Source organism: Lemur catta, chromosome 14, assembly GCF_020740605.2.
Source record: "Lemur catta isolate mLemCat1 chromosome 14, mLemCat1.pri, whole genome shotgun sequence".
In the NCBI taxonomy this organism is placed as follows: Eukaryota; Metazoa; Chordata; class Mammalia; order Primates; family Lemuridae; genus Lemur; species Lemur catta.
Genome location: NC_059141.1, coordinates 48,996,011 through 49,004,699, shown reverse-complemented (window position 1 = coordinate 49,004,699; position 8,689 = coordinate 48,996,011).

Genomic DNA, 8,689 nt, shown 5'->3' with positions numbered 1-8,689 from the left:
GTCCCACTCACAGACCCCAGGGCAGAATGGGGCTCCGTGGCCCGGATGCCTCAGGGTGGGGAGCACCCAGAATCCCCTGTGAGCGGCAAGTCGGGCGTCTGATGGCCCACTGCTCGGCCCCGATGCACCCCCACATGTGCCCTGCACCCCGAGTGCTACCTCCCGAGCCCGTGCCCTATTCCCGTTTCTCACTGGTTCTGAGAACAATGGGCGAGCCCTGCAGAGTCCCCCGCCCCGTCTCATAGCAGCAAACGGCCACCCAGCCACCCAGTCAGCCCAGCACCGACTGCAGCATCCGTTCAATTCCGCTTATTTCCTGACAGATGAAGGCCCAGGAGACGGTGCTGCCACGCCAGAAGGCTGAGCAGCCCGAGGAAGGTGCACTGCCTCCCAAGCCCTCCTCTGGGTGCCCGGAGGGTGGCGGAGCAGGCCGGGGGAGAGCTCGGCACCCACAGAGCCCAGCCCGCTGCCCCTGCGCTTCCCCTGGCCCGGAAACTACTGATGGCAGGTGGGCACTTGAGTTTTTCTCTTTTCTCTGTTGGCTCCTTTAATTGAAAAATATAAAGAAAATGCTTATTGATTCTGTGTAACTGATAAGCTCCCCACTCCTGGGCCGTTTTAATCAGGAGCTAGAGCCTGGCTTGAAGCCCCAGGGAGGAGAAGGAATTGGGGGAGGGGGAGGAGAACAGCCAATCAGGGCTCAGGGGGCTCCCAGCCCCTCCCAACAAACTGCAGGACTGGGGATGAGGGAACAGTATGGGCACCTTCCCCCTCCTAAGACAGTTTGCTGCTCCTAATTTTTGAAGCACGTCATTATCCCTAACATTTAGACACTGATTTATGTTTACAAAGCAATTTATGTTTGCAAAGCCCTTCCACATGCATCCTCTCATTTGATCAGGTAGTTTACTATGGAGGACAACTGGCCTCCCTCTGCTAACTGAGCTGTGCATCTGGGAAACTGAGGCCCTGCTCCCAGCCGTCCTGGGAAGTAGTCTGGGAAGAGATTACTGTCCCATTGTATAGATGAGGACATTGAAGTTCAGAGACATTGTAACCTGCCCAAGGTCACACAGCACACGGGCAGTCAGAAACTGGTCAGAGTTAGACCTCTGAGCCCCTCCAGGTGCTCTGCTCTCTAGAAATGAGGTCCTTGGGTCATTCGGTTGTCCAGATATAGTGCTTGCCTATGAGACTCCTGCTCAGTGTGGACCACAGCCAGATTTGAAGAACTTCCTAAGAAAAAGGCGATCGATCATGGTGATAAGCTAACCAGACAATTTCCCCTTCCGTGGCGAATGCTCACCTCAGGCTAGGGCCTGACAGCAGGGGGATGGACCAGATGACCTCCCTCAGCCCCTTCCAGCATGAGAAGGCTCCGTGTCCCAGAGGCCAGAGAATGGTGCCATCAGCCTAAATGGAGCCACCCGGCCCACTTGTCTTCCTCTGGCACACGCCAAGACATGAGTCATAGAAGGTGCAGGGAAAATTTATTGTATTATCAATATTTAATATCTCCAGGGAGGTGACATCAGCAAAATTGCCTGGCCCAGCAGGGCCATCTAGATGGACAGTGGGACAGGCTCTTCATCTCCCTGGACACCCCATCCTCCCCAAATGTGTGACAGGTGAAATTTACGGGCTCTTGGAGTGGAAGGTGGCAGGTGCCTCCAGCACTGGGTGTGCTGGGCGGGGGGCCTTGCTGCTCAGGCCCCTTCAGCAGGGTCACCAGAGGGCCAGGTGATGCTTAGTACTGGGACTTGGGGTCTCTGGGTGTTTGGAAATGCCAGCGAAGCATGGGGTGCTTGGCAGTGCTGTGTGATGCCCTGAGCCAGGGTCCCAGGCCACACGGCTGTGAGTCACATTCCTGGCACATGCAACTGGGACTCTGATGTCACCAAAGCCTGAGAAAAACTTGGCAGGTGGCAGAAGACATACAGTAAGGCAGGGAGCTAACTCCACAGGGTCACCTTCACGCCAGTCCCACCCCGGCCATGCTGTTCCTCAGCCAAGTGAGTGAGACTCTCTGGGCCTCAGTTTCCTTCTCTGTAAAATGGGTTATGGTCTCTCTCTCACAGCTTTGTTGTGAGGATAGAAATGGGCTCCACCGGATATATGCCTGGCCCAGGTGGGGTCCAATCCACATGTGGCCCCAGCGCCCCCACAGAAAGGACCCAAGGCATGATGGGGGAGCAGGTTGTGGGGGCTGGGACGTACAGGCAAGGGGAGCCCTGGGAATCAGCTGCATGTTGTTTAGTGTCCATGATGTACAGCCGGGAAATTCAGGCTCAGGGAGGCTAGGTGAGGGCACGTCCATGCTGATAGGCCGTGGAGCCCAAATCTGAACCTATGGCTGTCGGGCTCCTTTTGTGTCCTTAAACTGCCCCAGGTCTGGGTGAGATAGGGGAAACTGAGGCAGTGGCGGAGGCAGTGCCATAGCTGTACAGGCTGGTCCCAGTGAGCATCCCAGAGGGGATTCTCCTCCCATAGACGTCTGGCCCTGCCTGGGGTGCGCTAGTCTGACCAGTGCACCACGGTGCCTCTGCCAGGAGCAGGGTCTCCCTGCCCAGCCCTAAGGGCTCCACGTGCCCAACCCCATGGACCCTTTAAAGCCTAAGGGTCAGAAGTCCTGAGGTGCCCAGGAAGGGGTTCCTACCTCCCTTGGCTGCACCAAAAGGATCATTCCCAGTTGCTGTTTTAATAGCAAAAGAACCTTGGCCTTGGTCCTGGCTGGATATATGACTCTAGGCAAGTTCCTTCTGCTGTCTGGGCCTCAGTTTCCCCATCTCTGAAGAAAAGGGCTGGGCAAGATTATCACTATGTGCCCTTCTGTGACGAGCTTTCCTGCAGAGCACAGCATGGTCTCTGCCCGCGGGGACTTCCACCACTGGCAGAGATTCCCAAATGAACCGATGGCAACAATGCTTCATGACACAAGCTAGGCACAAGTGCTGCCCATGGTTCTGGGGTCCCCGCTGGCCTGCAGGGGCAGGTGAGGCCGGTGGGGCAGGGCAGCTGCTGGAGAAGAAGATGCCAAGTTACGGAGCGTGGGCATGGCTGAGCCAGACAAGGAGTGGTGGGGCAGGAAGCTGGCCTGGGAGCAGCAAGGACCTACAGGGAGCTGTCTGAGTTGGTGGGGGTCCCCAGCAATCCTCGGCCCCAAGTTGAGAAGATCAGGCAGTGACAGGGAGTGGTCAGAAGTAGAGTTCAAGGTAAAAGAAATCGCAGACAAGTTCTGGAGCTAGGGTCAGCGGGCTGGCTCCCGTCCCACTGGAGGGCAGGAATGCCCATGGTGGGCAGGGGTAGACAAGTGATTCCAGCCCTGCAGGAAGAGGCGTATTACTTTCCTAGGACTTCCATGACAAATTATTACAAACTAGTGGCTTAAAGCAACAGAAGTTTATTCTCTTACAGTGCAAGGTGTCGGCAAGGCTGTGCTCCCTCCAAAGACACTAGGAGAGAATCCTTCCTTGCTCCGCCAGCCTCTGCTACTCGCCGGCGATCCTCGTGGCTCCTTGGCTTGGAGATGCATCGCTCTCATATCTGTCTCCATCACCAATGGCATCTCCCCGTGTCTCTGCTCTGTCCAAATTTCCCTTTTCTTACAAGGAAGGGTATTCGTCATTGGATTATGACCCACCTCATCTTAAGGGAAGTGTATCTGCAAGGACCCTATTTCCTAAAGAATTAACATTCACATGTTCTGTGGGAGACACGGATTTTGAGGGGACACTGAGGGACCCAGGACAGGAGGCAGGCAGCGGGGGGAGCCAGGCAGGGCTGGCCCGACAGCTTGTTTGAGATCCATCGTCGTCCTGCTGAGCCCAGAGGCTGCTGGCTTGCGACAGGGCTTGGCAGGATTGTCTGGGATGATGGGTTGGAGCCACTCCTTGGAGCTACCTCAGACCCTTGGGTCCACTTTCAGCAGGATCGTGCCCTTCCATTACCTATCAGTTCTCATCCTCATTGCTCCTGGCAGTGTAGGAACACCTGAGTGGTGAGCCCAGAGGAGCAGAAAAGTGAGATTCCCCCTGCAGGCAGGTGGCGCCAGGCAAATCCAGGACCCAGGAGCTCCAGTTCCAATCACGGGCCCTTGCCTGCCTTCCTGTGTGACCCTCGAAAAGTGGCTTCCCCTCTCTGAACCTCACCTTCCCCATAGGAGACACAAGGGCTGGGTCTAACTGACCTCCACAGGCCCTTGCACGAGTGGAAAGGTCCATTTGAAACCCGGAGCTCCACAGGATGAGGGAGCAAACCCCAGGGAGGCTGGAGTCTCCTGGAAGCCCAGCCCCGGAGAGGGCCGCTCACTGTGGGAAAAAGCGGGCCTCTTGTTAGCCCCTGCAATGGGCAGAAAGCACCCCCACCAACACACGACCAAGCTCATTGTTTCATTTTTAGAGACAAATCAGGGCGTTTTGTGCGGCGGAGTGACACAGACATGAAAGGCAGTGGGCAGGGACGGAGCTCATGCTTCTCCTAGCAACCCGGCCCTGCAGCGCCTGGGCCTGGGGCTGCATGAGAGATGCCATCCCCATCACCAGGATGTTAAATATACCCGGACTCAGCCTGCCCCGCGCTGAGCCCCCTCCTGGGGCAGAGCAGGGAGCCACGTGACAGCATGGAGCGCTCTGTGACACCCCACACTCATGTCCCCCCACACTCAGGGCCCCACTCATTTCCCTCTGCCCTGAGTGTGGCCCACTTTGAGGGGCACACCCTCTGCTGCCACTGCCAGCTCTGGGGCCTGCGGGCAGCCAGCCAGGCAGGGCCAGTGGGCCAAACTCTAAGAGCCAGAGGCCCCTGGATTCGGAGTTTACATGGAAACACACACACATACGTGTGCATGCACATATGCACAGGGTCATGTGCACCCTCCCACATTTACAAACATACAGACACACCTGCCTGCCCACAGTTGTCCACATTTACGTGTGTCCCCCAGCCACAGGGTCCCACGACCCACAGGACCGGTCCCCACGTCCGTGCAGGCATGGCTCAATGTGGGCTCCAGCCAGGTATGTGCCCAGGAGGACGAGGGGCTCACCCCCACCCGCTGCTGGGAGATGGGGCCTGGTGCACGTCGGCCTCAGGAGAGACGTGAGGCCGAGCAGTTCTGAGGAGGCTGTTCTCAGCGCCCCCCCACCCCCCACCATGCAGGGCACCCCAGCAGAGCCCAGCCCTCCCCATTGTCACCCTGTCTTAATTTGGGCACCCATGCAGGCAGCCTGGGACAAGAGTTTGGGTGCAGGTAGTTCGAGAGGTGATCCAGGAGGCTTGTCCGGGGTGACGTGTGGGGCATGGAGGAAAGGCAATGAGGCCCTGTTCACCAGTGGGTTCCTGCCAGGAGCAACCAGGGCGCAAGCTGCTCAGAATCTTCTAGAAGGCTGAATAGAACACATCTCAAAACCATTCCCCACCTCAAGAGGCGACACGCCTGGTATTTGCCTACCTGTTCTCATCCCTCATTGCTGGAGGATCGTCAGCCTCCTGGAACATCTGTCCTGCCCCCCAGAGGGCCAGACATGCTCCCTAAGCCAAGGATTCCCTTCAGAAGAGAGATGTGGAAACCATCGCCAGGGTGGCAGGTGACCGCTAGGGTGGACTGAGGGGAACCGTACACCTGGGGATGTCCCCATCCCCGCCCTGGCCATGTAGAAACATCCGTGGATGAGCCACACGCATACTTACTCGCTCACACGTGTGCACACACACACACTCGTGCAACACACACCTCCCCATTCTCCCTCCTCTCCCCACCTCAGTCCTCTGCTCCTGACACCCAGTGCCCTGTTTGACCCTGGGAAGCTGGGCACCTGGGCCTTCCCTCCCTCAGAATGACCTATTCTCCTGGCTGGGGAGGCCTGGCTGCCCCGGCCTCCAGCTCCGAAGCCCTCCCTGCCGCCACCCGCTCTTGAGTTTCAGTGCCTGGCTGCAGCCCAGTCTATCAGCCGCAATCGCAGGCTTTGAAGCTGGAGACTCCCCAGGCAGACAAAGGGGTGGCTTTGGGGGGGGCGGTTCTGGGGGTGCCAGCCCAGGTGTGCAGCGATTATCTTGGGAGCCTAATCAAGGTGCCTTGTCCCCAGCTTGGCTGGTGAATGACTGCCACCCCGCCCCTCCACCACTTCCCCCATGCTGGCTGCCAGGACAGTGACAGACACCTGCTAGGCCACAGACCCTTTCCCTCCCCTGCACGGTCTCTTTTTGTGCCATGACAAAGAGGACAAAGCCGGGGCCCACCTGGTGAGGGGAGGCCCCAGGGCTCCCTGTTTCTCAGATGTGACCAGGCCCCCCAGGTACAAGTCAGGAGGGTGGAGAAGTGGATTGAAACTGCCTGTGAATACCAGGAATTTGTTCTGAGCAGGGAGGGGTGCCCAGAGAGACTGACAGACAGACGGAGGGCGGCCCGGGATGGGCAGCCTAAGAGAGGAGCCGCCCTGGCAGCCGCCCAGCAGAGATGCTCATGGGTGTGGGTGCACAAGACGAGGGCCCTGCTGGCCGCTGGGCTGGATGCAGGGCCACCCTCCCCAAGGACCTTGTTAAGACCTTTGTCCCTAGAGCCCATGTGGGAAGCAGGGCCAGCACCAGCCCCATCTTTTCCAGAAGGAGTTGGGGAGCAATAAAGCTCGGAAAAGTCAACAGACCCAGCCATATTTGCACCACTCGAGGCCCCCACGGCCAGACTGCACTGGGCCTAGCTGGGACTTAGTGTCTGCGGTGGGCTACCCCCTGCAGGTGGGCACATGGGATGTGACAGGGAGGGGATGAGTTTAGCAGGAGCAGGGATGGACTGGCCCAAGCTGTCCCTGCACAGTCTCCTGGCAAGTTGCCTCCCCCGGGGGCCACTGGCTGCCAGACCCTTGCTCCCCTCCATCCTCGTCCCCCTTTCCAGACTGAGTCCTAGCTGGGGCCCAGCACAGCTGCTGACTCCCACACTCAATAGAGCGGTGCTCACGGGCGGCACAGCGCCCCCAACTCTTCCCAGGAGGCTGAGAAAGAGGGAAAGAAACAAATAGAGAGAGGAGTGGGAGAGGGAGAGATGGGGAGGGGGGAGAGAGATTGTCGGGCCTCAGATTTCTCCTGGAGAACAGGTAGACAGAAACAGAGACTGAGTTTCTCTGGTGGGAAGCTATTGCTGGAGAGGCCGGCCTGCTAGACTCCTGGGCTCCTTGGTGCCCAGGCCATTAAGATGAGCCATGGCTTCCCCAGGACCATCCTTCAGAGCTGGGGGGGCTGGCGAGAGGAGGCAACACATTATTCACAGCTAAAGAAAGACTCATTACTTTGCACCAACCTTTGCCTGGTATTGAATATACCATTGCTCCCCTCTTAACAAATGGCTTCTTGAGGGTTTAATTAACTTCTTAGCACCCTTGGGCAGGCAGCCTGGCCCCCACCACTGGGCAGAGCCTGAGTCAGCCTTGTTGAGGGGCAGGGATGGCCTTCGGGAGAGGCAACTGCTGCCTCCGTGGAGGGGCACAGGGGCGGTGTCCCTGCTTGACCTTGGCCAACCTACTCACACCACAGATGTGCAGACTGAGGCCTCGGCTGCACGTTGTAACAGGGAGAGGTGGCTTGGGCAGCTTGCTCAAGAGTGCACAGCAAAAGGGAGGCATCACCAGGCGTGGAATCCAAGCCTTGAGGAAACAGCAGGGCCACCCTGGAACCTCAGCCACGCTCTCCCCTCCCAAGGTCATCAGGTGTGATGAATACACGGCACTGAGTGATTCTGTAACGACAGTCTTGTGTCACTTAAAGATGGAGATACATTCTGAGAAATGCATCATTAGGCAATTTCGTCACCATGTGAGCATGATGGTGACTTACACAAGCCTGGGTGGTGTAGCCTGCTGCACACCTAGGCTATGTGGGGTAGCCCGTGGCTCCCAGGCTACAAACCTGCACAGCGAGTACTGCAGGGAGCTGTGACACAATCGTAAGCACTTGTGTATCTAAACATAACAACACATAGAAAAGGTCATGTGTTGTGCTACGACGTTACCACATCACTAACTGATAGGAATTTTTCAGCTCCATTATAGTCTTATGGGAGCATTGTCTGTCATTGACCAAAACATCATTATGTGGCGCACAACTGTACTGGATTAACTTGGTCAAGACTCACGGCAAAGCTGGCCTGGGACTGAGCCCTTTCAAATCGTCCTCCTTCTCATCAGCATTTATCAAGTGCTTCCTAAGTGTCAGGCACTGTGCTGAGCCCTTTCGTGCATTAATATTATCTCATTTAGCCCTCCATGGACCCCATGAAGCTGGTAGTGTTAATAAACCCATTTTTCAGATGAGGAAACTGAGGCTCAGAGAGATTAAGTAACTGCCCAAAGGTCACCTTTACAGAACCACTAGGCTATACTGCCTCTCTGGAGAAGAACCCACATCGCTGGACCCACTGAAAGGGAAACGCAGGACTTGTCCCTGGTCACTTGGTCCACAAGTGGACTCAAATTCTTGGCTGATTCCTCATCCAGTGAAGGTTCTCTTGACCTTATCATGTAGCCCACCCTCTCTGCTTCACTCCATCCTTCCCGCCCCACTTAAGGTCCTTTCCCTCTTGTGGGGCCAGGCCCCAGCTCTGTGACCCACACGGAACAGCCCCTTTGGTGGGGCTAAAACTGGGCCTGGACTTGGGAGTCAGACAGACCCAGGTTGAAGTCCTGCTCTGCCACTTTGTGCT